The sequence below is a fragment of the Tripterygium wilfordii genome, chromosome 3 (assembly GCF_013401445.1).
Source record: "Tripterygium wilfordii isolate XIE 37 chromosome 3, ASM1340144v1, whole genome shotgun sequence".
Lineage (NCBI taxonomy): Eukaryota > Viridiplantae > Streptophyta > Magnoliopsida > Celastrales > Celastraceae > Tripterygium > Tripterygium wilfordii.
Genome location: NC_052234.1, coordinates 4,564,954 through 4,579,020, shown reverse-complemented (window position 1 = coordinate 4,579,020; position 14,067 = coordinate 4,564,954).

Sequence of the window (14,067 nt, the reverse complement as noted above, 5' to 3'; positions counted from 1 at the left end):
GTTTAGCTTTCGCACAACGTTTGGTAAGCTAACGATGCGAATTGACCAAGTTATATTTGAAATTGCCCAAAACCGTGAAAAGCTCGTCTATGGAGAGAGTTGAGCAATTCGATGGCATCATAGTGGACCGTTGTACTCGGTTTCGTGTTCTTAGAAGTCTAGCTCGCTAGTTTAGCTTTCGTACAACGTTTCGTAAGGTAAAGATGCGAATAGACCAAGTTATGTTTCAATTTGCCCAAAAACGTGAAAAGCTCATCTATGGAGGCAGTTGAGCAACTCCATGGCATCAAAGTGGACCGTTGTACTTTGTTTAGTGTGGTTAGAAGTCTAGCTCGCTGGTTTAGCTTTTGTACAATATTTCGGAAGGTGAAAATGCGAACAATCCAACTTATGTTTGAAATTGCACAAAAACGTGAAAAGGTCGTCTATGGAGAGTGTTGAGCGATTATAAAGCATCAAAGTCGACCGTTGTACCTTGTTTAGTGTTCTTAGAAAACTCGCTAGTTTAGCTTTCGTACAATGTTTCGTAGCTCAAGATGCGAATAGAGCAACTTATGTTTGAAATTCCCCAAAAAAATGAAAAGCTCATCTATGGAGAGAATTGAGCAATTCGATGGCATCGAAGTGGACCATTTTACTCTGTTTAGTGTTCTTAGGAGTCTAGCTCACTAGTTTAGCTTTCGTACAACGTTTCGTAAGCAAAAGATGTAAATAGACCAAGTTATGTTTGAAATTGCCCAAAAAGTGAAAAGCTCATCTATGGAGGTGAGTTGAGAAATTCGATGGCATCAAAGTTGACCTTTGTACTCTGTTTAGTGTTCTTAGAAGTCTAGCTTACTAGTTTAGCTTTCGTACAACGTTTCATAAGGTAAAGATGCGAATAGACCTAGTTATGTTTGAAATTGCCCAAAAACGTGAAAAGCTCATCTATGGAGAGAGTTGAGCAATTCGATGGCATCAAAGTGGACCGTTGTGCTCTGTTTGGCGTTCTTAGAAGTCTAGCTCGCTAGTTTAGCTTTCGTACAACGTTTCGTAAGCTAAAGATGCGAATAATCCTACTTATGTTTGAAATCGCACAAAAACGTGAAAAGGTCATCTATGGGGAGAGTAGAGCGATTATAAAGCATGAAAGTGGACCATTCTACTTTGTTTAGTGTTCTTTGAATTCTAACTCGCTAGTTTAGCTTTCGTACAATGTTTCGTAAGCTAAAGATGCGAATAGACCAACTTACGTCTGAAATTCACCAAAAACGTGAAAGCTCGTCTATTGCGAGAGTTGAGCAATTCCATGTCGTCAAAGTGGACCGTTGTACTCTGTTTACTGTTCTTAGAAGCCAAGCTCGCTAGTTTAGCTTTCGTACAACGTTTCGTAAGGTAAAAATGCGAATAGACCAACTTATGTTTCAAATTGCCCAAAAACATGAAAAGCTCATCTATGGAGGCGAGTTGAGCAATTCGATGGCATCAAAGTGGACCATTGTACTCTGTTTAGTGTTCTTAGAAGTCTAGCTTGCTAGTTTAGCTTTTGTACAACGTTTCATAAGATAAAGATACGAATAGACCAAGTTATGTTTGAAATTGCCCAAAAACGTGAAAAGCTCATCAATGGAGAGAGTTGAAAAATTCGATGGCATTAAAGTGGACCGTTGTACTCTGTTTAGTTTTCTTCGAAGTGTAGCTCGCTAGTTTAGCTTTCGTATAACATTTCCTAAGGTCAAGATGAGAATAGACCATGTTATGTTTGAAATTGCCCAAAAACGTGAAAGGCTCATCTATGGAGAGAGTTGAGCAATTCGATTGCATCAAAGTGGACCGTTGTACTCCGTTTGGCGTTCTTACAAGTCTAGCTCGCTAGTTTAGCTTTCGTACAACGTTTCGTAAGCTAAGGATGCGAATAGACCAAGTTACGGTTGAAAATGCCCAAAAACGTGAAAAGCACATCTATGAGGAGAGTTGAGCAATTCGATGACGTATAAATGGACATTTGTACTCTGTTTAGTGTTCTTAGAAGTCTAGCTCGCTAGTTTAGCTTTCGTACAACGTTTCGTAAGCTAACGATGCGAATAGACCAAGTTATGTTTCAATTTGCCCAAAAACGTGAAAAGCTCATCTATGGAGGCAGTTGAGCAACTCCATGGCATCAAAGTGGACCGTTGTACTTTGTTTAGTGTGGTTAGAAGTCTAGCTCGCTGGTTTAGCTTTTGTACAATATTTCGGAAGGTGAAAATGCGAACAATCCAACTTATGTTTGAAATTGCACAAAAACGTGAAAAGGTCGTCTATGGAGAGTGTTGAGCGATTATAAAGCATCAAAGTCGACCGTTGTACCTTGTTTAGTGTTCTTAGAAAACTCGCTAGTTTAGCTTTCGTACAATGTTTCGTAGCTCAAGATGCGAATAGAGCAACTTATGTTTGAAATTCCCCAAAAAAATGAAAAGCTCATCTATGGAGAGAATTGAGCAATTTGATGGCATCGAAGTGGACCATTTTACTCTGTTTAGTGTTCTTAGGAGTCTAGCTCACTAGTTTAGCTTTCGTACAACGTTTCGTAAGCAAAAGATGTGAATAGACCAAGTTATGTTTGAAATTGCCCAAAAAGTGAAAAGCTCATCTATGGAGGTGAGTTGAGCAATTCGATGGCATCAAAGTTGACCTTTGTACTCTGTTTAGTGTTCTTAGAAGTCTAGCTTACTAGTTTAGCTTTCGTACAACGTTTCATAAGGTAAAGATGCGAATAGACCAAGTTATGTTTGAAATTGCCCAAAAACGTGAAAAGCTCATCTATGGAGAGAGTTGAGCAATTCGATGGCATCAAAGTGGACCGTTGTACTCTGTTTGGCGTTCTTAGAAGTCTAGCTCGCTAGTTTAGCTTTCGTACAACGTTTCGTAAGCTAAAGATGCGAATAATCCTACTTATGTTTGAAATCGCACAAAAACGTGAAAAGGTCATCTATGGGGAGAGTAGAGCGATTATAAAGCATGAAAGTGGACCATTCTACTTTGTTTAGTGTTCTTTGAATTCTAACTCGCTAGTTTAGCTTTCGTACAATGTTTCGTAAGCTAAAGATGCGAATAGACCAACTTACGTTTGAAATTCCCCAAAAACGTGAAAAGCTCGTCTATTGCGAGAGTTGAGCAATTCCATGTCATCAAAGTGGACCGTTGTACTCTGTTTACTGTTCTTAGAAGCCAAGCTCGCTAGTTTAGCTTTCGTACAACGTTTCGTAAGGTAAAGATGCGAATAGACCAACTTATGTTTAAAATTGCCCAAAAACATGAAAAGCTCATCTATGGAGAGAGTTGAGCAATTCGATGGCATCAAAGTGGACCATTGTACTCTGTTTAGTGTTCTTAGAAGTCTAGCTTGCTAGTTTAGCTTTTGTACAACGTTTCATAAGATAAAGATACGAATAGACCAAGTTATGTTTGAAATTGCCCAAAAACGTGAAAAGCTCATCAATGGAGAGAGTTGAAAAATTCGATGGCATTAAAGTGGACCGTTGTACTCTGTTTAGTTTTCTTCGAAGTGTAGCTCGCTAGTTTAGCTTTCGTATAACATTTCCTAAGGTCAAGATGAGAATAGACCATGTTATGTTTGAAATTGCCCAAAAACGTGAAAGGCTCATCTATGGAGAGAGTTGAGCAATTCGATTGCATCAAAGTGGACCGTTGTACTCCGTTTGGCGTTCTTACAGGTCTAGCTCGCTAGTTTAGCTTTCGTACAACGTTTCGTAAGCTAAGGATGCGAATAGACCAAGTTACGGTTGAAAATGCCCAAAAACGTGAAAAGCACATCTATGGGGAGAGTTGAGCAATTCGATGACGTATAAATGGACATTTGTACTCTGTTTAGTGTTCTTAGAAGTCTAGCTCGCTAGTTTAGCTTTCGTACAACGTTTCGTAAGCTAACGATGCGAATTGACCAAGTTATGTTTGAAATTGCCCAAAACTGTGAAAAGCTCATCTATGGAGAGAGTTGAGCAATTCGATGGCATCATAGTGGACCATTATACCCTGTTTCGTGTTCTTAGAAGTCTAGCTCGCTAGTTTAGCTTTCGTTTAACGTTTCATAAGGTAAATATGCGAATAGACTTAGTTATGTTTCAAATAGCCCAAAAACATGAAAAGCTCATCTATGGAGGGAGTTGAGCAACTCCATGGCATCAAAGTGGACTGTTGTACGTTGTTTAGTGTTGTTAGAAGTCTGACTCGCTGGTTTAGCTTTTGTACAAAGTTTCGGAAGGTGAAGATGCGAACAATCAAACTTATGTTTGAAATTGCACAAAAACAAGAAAAGATCGTCTATGGAGAGTGTTAAGCGATTATAAAGCCTCAAAGTCGACCGTTGTACCATGTTCAGTGTTCTTACAAGTCTAACTCGCTAGTTTGGCTTTCGTACAACGTTTCGTAAGCTAAAGATGCGGTTGGACCGACTTATGTTTGAAATTCCCCAAAAAAATGAAAAGCTCATCTATGGAGAGAGTTGAGCAATTCGATGGCATCGATGTGGACCATTTTACTCTGTTTAGTGTTCTTAGGAGTCTAGCTCGCTAGTTTAGCTTTCGTACAACGTTTCGTAAGGTAAAGATGCGAATAGACCAAGTTATGTTTGAAATTGCCCAAAAACGTGAAAAGCTCATCTATGGAGAGAGTTGAGCAATTCGATGGCATCAAAGTGGACCGTTGTACTCTGTTTAGTGTTCTTAGAAGTCTAGCTCGCTAGTTTAGCTTTCGTACAACGTTTCGTAAGCTAAAGATGCGAATAATCCAACTTATGTTTGAAATTGCACAAAAACGTGAAAAGGTCATCTATGGGGAGAGTAGAGCGATTATAAAGCATCAAAGTGGACCGTTGTACTTTGTTTAGTGTTCTTAGAAGTCTAACTCGCTAGTTTAGCTTTCGTACAATGTTTCGTAAGCTAAAGATGCGAATAGACCAACTTACGTTTGAAATTCCCCAAAAACGTGAAAAGCTCGTCTATTGCGAGAGTTGAGCAATTCCATGTCGTCAAAGTGGACCGTTGTACTCTGTTTACTGTTCTTAGAAGCCAACCTTGCTAGTTTAGCTTTCGTACAACGTTTCGTAAGGTAAAAATGCGAATAGACCAACTTATGTTTCAAATTGCCCAAAAACATGAAAAGCTCATCTATGGAGACGAGTTGAGCAATTCGATGGCATCAAAGTGGACCATTGTACTCTGTTTAGTGTTCTTAGAAGTCTAGCTTGCTAGTTTAGCTTTTGTACAACGTTTCATAAGATAAAGATACGAATAGACCAAGTTATGTTTGAAATTGCCCAAAAACGTGAAAAGCTCATCAATGGAGAGAGTTGAGAAATTCGATGGCATTAAAGTGGACCGTTGTACTCTGTTTAGTTTTCTTCGAAGTGTAGCTCGCTAGTTTAGCTTTCGTATAACATTTCCTAAGGTCCAGATGAGAATAGACCATGTTATATTTGAAATTGCCCAAAAACGTGAAAGGCTCATCTATGGAGAGAGTTGAGCAATTCGATTGCATCAAAGTGGACCGTTGTACTCCGTTTGGCGTTCTTACAAGTCTAGCTCGCTAGTTTAGCTTTCGTAGAACGTTTCGTAAGCTAAGGATGCGAATAGACCAAGTTACGGTTGAAAATGCCCAAAAACGTGAAAAGCACATCTATGGGGAGAGTTGAGCAATTCGATGACGTATAAATGGACATTTGTACTCTGTTTAGTGTTCTTAGAAGTCTAGCTCGCTAGTTTAGCTTTCGTACAACGTTTCGTAAGCTAACGATGCGAATTGACCAAGTTATGTTTGAAATTGCCCAAAACTGTGAAAAGCTCGTCTATGGAGAGAGTTGAGCAATTCGATGGCATCATAGTGGACCATTATACCCTGTTTCGTGTTCTTAGAAGTCTAGCTCGCTAGTTTAGCTTTCGTTTAACGTTTCATAAGGTAAATATGCAAATAGACCTAGTTATGTTTCAAATAGCCCAAAAACATGAAAAGCTCATCTATGGAGGGAGTTGAGCAACTCCATGGCATCAAAGTGGACTGTTGTACTTTGTTTAGTGTTGTTAGAAGTCTGACTCGCTGGTTTAGCTTTTGTACAAAGTTTCGGAAGGTGAAGATGCGAACAATCAAACTTATGTTTGAAATTGCACAAAAACAAGAAAAGGTCGTCTATGGAGAGTGTTAAGCGATTATAAAGCCTCAAAGTCGACCGTTGTACCATGTTCAGTGTTCTTACAAGTCTAACTCGCTAGTTTGGCTTTCGTACAACGTTTCGTAAGCTAAAGATGCGGTTGGACCAACTTATGTTTGAAATTCCCCAAAAAAATGAAAAGCTCATCTATGGAGAGACTTGAGCAATTCGATGGCATCGAAGTGGACCAATTTACTCTGTTTAGTGTTCTTAGGAGTCTAGCTCGCTAGTTTAGCTTTCGTACAACGTTTCGTAGGGTAAAGATGCGAATAGACCAAGTTATGTTTCAATTTGCCCAAAAACGTGAAAAGCTCATCTATGGAGGCAGTTGAGCAACTCCATGGCATCAAAGTGGACCGTTGTACTTTGTTTAGTGTGGTTAGAAGTCTAGCTCGCTAGTTTAGCTTTTGTACAATGTTTCGGAAGGTGAAAATGCGAACAATCCAACTTATGTTTGAAATTGCACAAAAACGTGAAAAGGTCGTCTATGGAGAGTGTTGAGAGATTATAAAGCATCAAAGTCGACCGTTGTACCTTGTTTAGTGTTCTTAGAAAACTCGCTAGTTTAGCTTTCATACAATGTTTCGTAGCTCAAGATGCGAATAGAGCAACTTATGTTTGAAATTCCCCAAAAAAATGAAAAGCTCATCTATGGAGAGAATTGAGCAATTTGATGGCATCGAAGTGGACCATTTTACTCTGTTTAGTGTTCTTAGGAGTCTAGCTCACTAGTTTAGCTTTCGTACAACGTTTCGTAAGCAAAAGATGTGAATAGACCAACTTATGTTTCAAATTGCCCAAAAACATGAAAAGCTCATCTATGGAGGCGAGTTGAGCAATTCGATGGCATCAAAGTGGACCATTGTACTCTGTTTAGTGTTCGTAGAAGTCTAGCTTGCTAGTTTAGCTTTTGTACAACGTTTCATAAGATAAAGATACGAATAGACCAAGTTATGTTTGAAATTGCCCAAAAACGTGAAAAGCTCATCAATGGAGAGAGTTGAGAAATTCGATGGCATTAAAGTGGACCGTTGTACTCTGTTTAGTTTTCTTCGAAGTGTAGCTCGCTAGTTTAGCTTTCGTATAACATTTCCTAAGGTCAAGATGCGAATAGACCATGTTATGTTTGAAATTGCCCAAAAACGTGAAAAGCTCATCTATGGAGGCAGTTGAGCAACTCCATGGCATCAAAGTGGACCGTTGTACTTTGTTTAGTGTGGTTAGAAGTCTAGCTCGCTGGTTTAGCTTTTGTACAATGTTTCGGAAGCTGAAAATGCGAACAATCCAACTTATGTTTGAAATTGCACAAAAACGTGAAAAGGTCGTCTATGGAGAGTGTTGAGCGATTATAAAGCATCAAAGTTGACCGTTGTACCTTGTTTAGTGTTCTTAGAAAACTCGCTAGTTTAGCTTTCGTACAATGTTTCGTAGCTCAAGATGCGAATAGAGCAACTTATGTTTGAAATTCCCCAAAAAAATGAAAAGCTCATCTATGGAGAGAATTGAGCAATTCGATGGCATCGAAGTGGACCATTTTACTCTGTTTAGTGTTCTTAGGAGTCTAGCTCACTAGTTTAGCTTTCGTACAACGTTTCGTAAGCAAAAGATGTGAATAGACCAAGTTATGTTTGAAATTGCCCAAAAAGTGAAAAGCTTATCTATGGAGGTGAGTTGAGCAATTCGATGGCATCAAAGTTGACCTTTGTACTCTGTTTAGTGTTCTTAGAAGTCTAGCTTGCTAGTTTAGCTTTCGTACAACGTTTCATAAGGTAAAGATGCGAATAGACCAAGTTATGTTTGAAATTGCCCAAAAACGTGAAAAGCTCATCAATGGACAGAGTTGAGAAATTCGATGGCATCAAAGTGGACCGTTGTACTCTGTTTAGTTTTCTTACAAATCTACCTCGCTAGTTTAGCTTTCGTACAATGTTTCGTAAGGTCAAGATGAGAATAGACCAAGTTATGTTTGAAATTGCCCAAAAACGTGAAAAGCTCATCTATGGAGAGAGTTGAGCAATTCGATGGCATCAAAGTGGACCGTTGTACTCTGTTTGGCGTTCTTAGAAGTCTAGCTCGCTAGTTTAGCTTTCGTACAACGTTTCGTAAGCTAAAGATGCGAATAATCCTACTTATGTTTGAAATCGCACAAAAATGTGAAAAGGTCGTCTATGGGGAGAGTAGAGCGATTATAAAGCATGAAAGTGGACCATTCTACTTTGTTTAGTGTTCTTTTAATTCTAACTCGCTAGTTTAGCTTTCGTACAATGTTTCGTAAGCTAAAGATGCGAATAGACCAACTTACGTCTGAAATTCACCAAAAACGTGAAAGCTCGTCTATTACGAGAGTTGAGCAATTCCATGTCGTCAAAGTGGACCGTTGTACTCTGTTTACTGTTCTTAGAAGCCAAGCTCGCTAGTTTAGCTTTCGTACAACGTTTCGTAAGGTAAAAATGCGAATAGACCAACTTATGTTTCAAATTGCCCAAAAACATGAAAAGCTCATCTATGGAGGCGAGTTGAGCAATTCGATGGCATCAAAGTGGACCATTGTACTCTGTTTAGTGTTCTTAGAAGTCTAGCTTGCTAGTTTAGCTTTTGTACAACGTTTCATAAGATAAAGATACGAATAGACCAAGTTATGTTTGAAATTGCCCAAAAACGTGAAAAGCTCATCAATGGAGAGAGTTGAGAAATTCGATGGCATTAAAGTGGACCGTTGTACTCTGTTTAGTTTTCTTCGAAGTGTAGCTCGCTAGTTTAGCTTTCGTATAACATTTCCTAAGGTCAAGATGCGAATAGACCATGTTATGTTTGAAATTGCCCAAAAACGTGAAAGGCTCATCTATGGAGAGAGTTGAGCAATTCGATTGCATCAAAGTGGACCGTTGTACTCCGTTTGGCGTTCTTACAAGTCTAGCTCGCTAGTTTAGCTTTCGTACAACGTTTCGTAAGCTAAGGATGCGAATAGACCAAGTTACGGTTGAAAATGCCAAAAAACGTGAAAAGCACATCTATGGGGAGAGTTGAGCAATTCGATGACGTATAAATGGACATTTGTACTCTGTTTAGTGTTCTTAGAAGTCTAGCTCGCTAGTTTAGCTTTCGTACAACGTTTCGTAAGCTAACGATGCGAATTGACCAAGTTATGTTTGAAATTGCCCAAAACTATGAAAAGCTCGTCTATGGAGAGAGTTGAGCAATTCGATGGCATCATAGTGGACCATTATACCCTGTTTCGTGTTCTTAGAAGTCTAGCTCGCTAGTTTAGCTTTCGTTTAACGTTTCATAAGGTAAATATGCGAATAGACCTAGTTATGTTTCAAATAGCCCAAAAACATGAAAAGCTCATCTATGGAGGGAGTTGAGCAACTCCATGGCATCAAAGTGGACTGTTGTACTTTGTTTAGTGTTGTTAGAAGTCTGACTCGCTGGTTTAGCTTTTGTACAAAGTTTCGGAAGGTGAAGATGCGAACAATCAAACTTATGTTTGAAATTGCACAAAAACATGAAAAGGTCGTCTATGGAGAGGGTTAAGTGATTATAAAGCCTCAAAGTCGACCGTTGTACCATGTTCAGTGTTCTTACAAGTCTAACTCGCTAGTTTGGCTTTCGTACAACGTTTCGTAAGCTAAAGATGCGGTTGGACCAACTTATGTTTGAAATTCCCCAAAAAAATGAAAAGCTCATCTATGGAGAGAATTGAGCAATTCGATGGCATCGAAGTGGACCAATTTACTCTGTTTAGTGTTCTTAGGAGTCTAGCTCGCTAGTTTAGCTTTCGTACAACGTTTCGTAAGCAAAAGATGTGAATAGACCAAGTTATGTTTGAAATTGCCCAAAAACGTGAAAAGCTCATCTATGGAGGAGAGTGGAGGATTCGATGGCATCAAAGTGGACCATTGTACTCTATTTAGTGTTCTTAGAAGTCTAGCTCGCTAGTTTAGCTTTTGTACAACGTTTTATAAGATAAAGATGCGAATAGACCAAGTTATGTTTGAAATTGCCCAAAAACATGAAAAGCTCATCAATGGAGAGAGTTGAGAAATTCGACGGCATCAAAGTGGACCATTGTACTCTGTTTAGTTTTCTTAGAAGTCTAGCTCGCTTGTTTAGCTTTCGTATAACGTTTCGTAAGGTCAAGATGCGAATAGACCATGTTATGTTTGAAATTGCCCAAAAACGTGAAAAGCTCATCTATGGAGAGAGTTCAGCAATTCGATGGCATCAAAGTAGACCGTTGTACTCTGTTTGGCGTTCTTCGAAGTCTAGCTCGCTACTTTAGCTTTTGTACAACGTTTCGTAAGCTAAGGATGCGAATAGACCAAGTTACGTTTGAAATTGCCCAAAAAAGTGAAAAGCACATCAACGGAGAGAGTTGAGCAATTCGATGGCGTCAAAGTGGATCGTTGTACTCTGTTTAGTGTTCTTAGAAGTCTAGCTCGCTAGTTTGCCTTTCGTACAACGTTTCGTAAGCTAACGATGCGAATCGACCAAGTTATGTTTGAAATTGCCCAAAACCGCGAAAAGCTCGTCTATGGAAAGAGTTGAGCAATTCGATGGCATCATAGTGGACCATTGTACTCTGTTTCGTGTTCTTAGAAGTCTTGCTCGCTAGTTTAGCTTTCGTACAATGTTTCGTAATGTAAAGATGCGAATCGACCAACTTATGTTTAAAATTGCCCAAAAACATGAAAAGCTCATCTATGGAGGGAGTTGAGCAACTCCATGTCAACAAAATGGACAGTTGTACTTTGTTTAGTGTTGTTAGAAGTCTAGCTCGCTGGTTTAGCTTTTGTACAATGTTTTGGAAGGTGAAGATGCGAACAATCCAACTTACGTTTGAAATTGCACAAAAAAGTAAAAAGGTCATCTATGGAGAGTGTTGAGCGATTATAAAGCATCAAAGTCGACCGTTGTACCTTGTTAGTGTGCTTAGAAGTATAACTCGCTAGTTTAGCTTTCGTACAACGTTTCGTAAGCTAAAGATGCGAGTAGGCCAACTTATGTTTGAAATTCCCCAAAAAAATGAAAAGCTCATGTATGGAGAGAATTGCGCAATTCGATGGCATCGAACTGGACCATTTTACTCTGTTTAGTGTTCTTGGGAGAGTAGCTCGCTAGTTTAGCTTTCGTACAACATTTCGTAAGCAGAAGATGTCAATAGACCAAGTTATGTTTGAAATTGCCCCAAAACGTGGAAAGCTCATCTATGGAGGAGAGTTGAGCAATTCGATGGCATCAAAGTGGACCATTATACCCTGTTTAGTGTTCTTAGATGTCTAGAGCGCTAGTTTAGCTTTCGTACAATGTTTCATATGGTAAAGATGCGAATAGACCAAGTTATGTTTGAAATTGCCCAAAAATGTGAAAAGCTCATCAATGGAGAGAGTTGAGAAATTTGATGGCATCAAAGTGGACCATTGTACTCGGTTTAGTTTTCTTACAAGTCTAGCTCGCTAGTTTAGCTTTCACACAACGTTTGGTAAGCTAACGATGCGACCAAGTTATGTTTGAAATTGCCCAAAACCGTGAAAAGCTCGTCTATGGAGAGAGTTGAGCAATTCGATGGCATCATAGTGGACCGTTGTACTCTGTTTCGTGTTCCTAGAAGTCTAGCGCGCTAGTTTGGCTTTCGTACAACGTTTCGTAAGGTAAAGATGCGAATAGACCAAGTTACGTTTCAATTTGCCCAAAAACATGAAAAGCTCATCTATGGAGGCAGTTGAGCAACTCCATGGCATCAAAGTGGACCGTTGTACTTTGTTTAGTGTGGTTAGAAGTCTAGCTCGCTGGTTTAGCTTTTGTACAATGTTTCGGAAGGTGAAGATGCGAAAAATCCAACTTATGTTTGAAATTGCACAAAAACGTGAAAAGGTCGTCTATGGAGAGTGTTGAGCGATTATAAAGCATCAAAGTCGACCGTTGTACCTTGTTTAGTGTTCTTAGAAAACTCGCTAGTTTAGCTTTCATACAATGTTTTGTAGCTCAAGATGCGAATAGACCAACTTATGTTTGAAATTCCCCAAAAAAATGAAAAGCTCATCTATGGAGAGAATTGAGCAATTTGATGGCATCGAAGTGGACCATTTTACTCTGTTTAGTGTTCTTAGGAGTCTAGCTCACTAGTTTAGCTTTCGTACAACGTTTCGTAAGCAAAAGATGTGAATAGACCAAGTTATGTTTGAAATTGCCCAAAAACGTGAAAAGCTCATCTATGGAGAAAGTTGAGCAATTCGATGGCATCAAAGTGGACCGATGTACTCTGTTTGGCGTTCTTAGAAGTCTAGCTCGCTAGTTTAGCTTTCGTACAACGTTTCGTAAGCTAAAGATGCGAATAATCCTACTTATGTTTGAAATCGCACAAGAACGTGAAAAGGTCGTCTATGGGGAGAGTAGAGCGATTATAAAGCATGAAAGTGGACCATTCTACTTTGTTTAGTGTTCTTTGAATTCTAACTCGCTTGTTTAGCTTTCGTACAATGTTTCGTAAGCTAAATATGCGAATAGACCAACTTACGTCTGAAATTCACCAAAAACGTGAAAGCTCGTCTATTGCGAGAGTTGACCAATTCCATTTCGTCAAAGTGGACCGTTGTACTATGTTTACTGTTCTTGGAATAGACCAAGTTATGTTTGAAATTGCCCAAAAACATGAAAAGCTCATCAATGGAGAGAGTTGAGAAATTCGATCGCATCAAAGTGGACCGTTGTACTCTGTTTAGTTTTCTTAGAAGTCTAGCTTGCTAGTTTAGCTTTCGTACAATGTTTCGTAAGGTCAAGATGCGAATAGACCAAGTTATGTTTGAAATTGCCCAAAAACGTGAAAAGCTCATCTGTGGAGAGAGTTGAGCAATTCGATGGCATCAAAGTGGACCATTATACTTTGTTTAGTGTTATTAGAAGTCTAACTGGCTAGTTTAGCTTTCGTACAACTTTTCGTAAGCTAAAGATGCGAATAATCCTACTTATGTTTGAAATTGCACAAAAACGTGAAAAGGTCGTCTATGGGGAGAGTAGAGCGATTATAAAGCATCAAAGTGGACCATTGTACTTTGTTTAGTGTTCTTTGATTTCTAACTCGCTAGTTTCGCTTTCGTACAACGTTTCGTAAGATAAAGATGCGAATAGATCAACTTACATTTGAAATTCCCCAAAAACGTGAAAAGCTCGTCTATTGCGAGAGTTGAGCAATTCCATGTCGTCAAAGTGGACCATTGTACTCTGCTTACTGTTATTAGAAGCCAAGCTTGCTAGTTCAGCTTTCGTACAACGTTTCGTAAGGTAAAGATGCGAATAGACCAAGTTGTGTTTCAAATTGCCCAAAAACGTGAAAATCTTATCTATAGAGGGAGTTGAGCAACTCCATGGCATGAAAGTGGACCGTTGAACTATGTCTAGTGTTGTTCGAAGTCTAGCTCGCTGCTTTAGCTTTCGTACAATGTTTCGCAAGGTGAAGATATGAACAATCCAACTTATGTTCGAAATTCCACAAAAACGTGAAAAGGTCATCGATGGAGAGAGTTGAGTGATTATAAAGCATCAAAGTCGATCATTGTACCTTGTTTAGTGTTTTTAGAAGTCTAACTCGCTAGTTTAGATTTCGTACAACGTTTCGGAATCTAAAGATGTGAATAGACCCACTTATGTTTGAAATTCCTCAAAAAAATGAAATGGCTCATCTATGGAGAGAATTGAGCAATTCGATGGGATCGAAGTGGACCATTTTACTCTTTTTAGTGTTCTTAGGAGTCTAGCTCGCTAGTTTAGCTTTCGTACAACATTTCGTAAGCAAAAGATGTGAATAGACCAAGTTATATTTGAAATTGCCCAAAAACGTGAAAAGCTCATCTATGGAGGAGAGTTGAGCAATTCAATGGCATCAA